Source organism: Homarus americanus, unplaced genomic scaffold (assembly GCF_018991925.1).
Source record: "Homarus americanus isolate GMGI-L3 unplaced genomic scaffold, GMGI_Hamer_2.0 scaffold30535, whole genome shotgun sequence".
In the NCBI taxonomy this organism is placed as follows: Eukaryota; Metazoa; Arthropoda; class Malacostraca; order Decapoda; family Nephropidae; genus Homarus; species Homarus americanus.
The window spans coordinates 5422646-5424654 of NW_024732440.1; positions in this window are offsets into that span (position 1 = coordinate 5422646).

Genomic DNA, 2009 nt, shown 5'->3' on the forward strand with positions numbered 1-2009 from the left:
CTTCAAACACATCTAGCAAGCCCGTGTGGACGTCAGTGCTCTGGATTCTGGACAGGACAAGCGAGCCGACATCAGGATTTTTGATCCATAGCCGTTTGTCACCGTAACCTTGGCTGCATAGGAACGAGAGCGACAAGAGAAAGGGCATATGGGAGAGAATTCAAAATGTCGATCAAGGCAGCTTCTCTGGTGTTCACCTCTGGTGGGATGGGCCCAGCATAAGATGTTTCTCTCCAGACTCATGGGCTGATCTCGAACAAGCAGCAGCCAAGTTATGTCACAGCTGGATGAGATGTCGTGTTTTGACTATCGATCTGCGGCTCAGCTTTAGGCTGATGGGATAGTTGTTATGTATTGGGATATTTAATATTAATGTAAATAAATGGTGTGAAGGTGTGGCTATTGGGGGAGGCTGGTGTAGTTTAATGTAGTAGTAGTAGTAGTAGTAGTAGTAGTAGTAGTAGTAGTAGTAGTAGTAGTAGTAGTAGTGAGGTAGTGAGGCGTGAGTATGATACCATCCTACAGTCATCGAGGGAACAACACAGAACCCCGTTGCAATATTTAATGTATGCAATAGGCCTATCAGTGCTCAACAAAATAAAGTATAAAACAACTGGGTTCAAACAAGTGGCATTGCTGATGACTAGGAGAAGGAAAAGTGGAGGACATCAAAAGTGGTAGGAGTGGTTGGGTTGGTGGGTTTCCTCATCGTGGAGATCGTTTGATCGGGCTGTGGGGATTTTCGTGTGAGGTTATGGACGGCCAAGACATCTAGGCGTTTGGTACTGTTAAGCCAAGTGCGTGGGGAGAGGTGAATGAGTGGGTTGGGAAATCATGCTCTATCGGGTTGTGGTGGTGGCATTCATGGGTCAAAGCATCGTTGGAACTACCGATTGCGTGCCATCCTGAGATAAACCCTCCTCCACCCTTTGGAAAAAGGTCAGTGTCAAGTTCATTCCCAAGCTAGTGGGTACACGACTTAACTATTAAAAAGAACACTTCTTGCACTTCCACCAAGACTGGGATGGGACCTAATCGAGAGGTTGTGACTCTGAACATCAAGAATTCATTAAGCTCATGGCAGCCCTCACTGACCATGGCCCAGAATGCAACAGAAGTGGACACCGGCGAGGTTAATAAGATCCGTAGATCATTGCAACAGATCAGCAGCACTGCAATGTCATGTTGCAGCATTTTGCTGCAGGTTCAAAATTTGACAAAAAAAGTAAGCTATGGCGCAGGAGGTGGGCGCCTCGAACTGGTTAACTACGTTACCGATAAGGCAAATAGGTTTCATTAACAAACAGAATTGCTCTAAGGTGCGGTTAGGTGTGGCTGTTGGGGCTGGGGCCACAGGCAAGTGGTGTGAGTGAGTAGTGTGTGTGTGGTGTGGTGGTGGTGGTGAGGTGGTGGTGGTGGTGAGGTGAGGTGAAGTGGTGGTCAGTGAGGTGAGGTGAAGTGGTGAAGTCAGTGGGAGTGGTGGTCAGTGGTGGTCAGTGGTGAAGTCAGTGAAGTCAGTGGTGGTGGTGGTGGTGGTGGTGGTGGTGGTGGGGTGGTGGTGGTGGTGGTGGGGTGGTGGTGGGGTGGTCAGTGGTCAGTGGTCAGTGGTGGTGGTGGTGGTGGTGGTGGTGGTGGTGGTGGTGGTGGTGTGGTGGTGTGTGGGTGGTGGTGGTGGTCAGTGGTGGTGGTGGTGGTCAGTGGTGGTGGTGGTGGTCAATTGATTGATTGATTGAAGTCGGTGGTCGGTGAAGTGATTGGTCAGTCAGTTGATCAGTCAGTCAGTGGTCAGTCAGTCAGTGGAAGAGTTGATTGATTGATTGGTGGTGGTGGTGATTTGGTCGGTGATTGAGTGGTCGGTGAGTGGTGGTGGTGGTGGTGGTGGTGGTGGTGGTGGTGGTGGTGGTGGTGGTGGTGGTGGTGGTGGTGGTGAGGTGAGTGAGGTGGTGGTGGTGGGAGGTGGTGGTGGTCAGTGGTGGTCAGTGGGAGTGGTCAGTGGTCAGTGGTGGTGG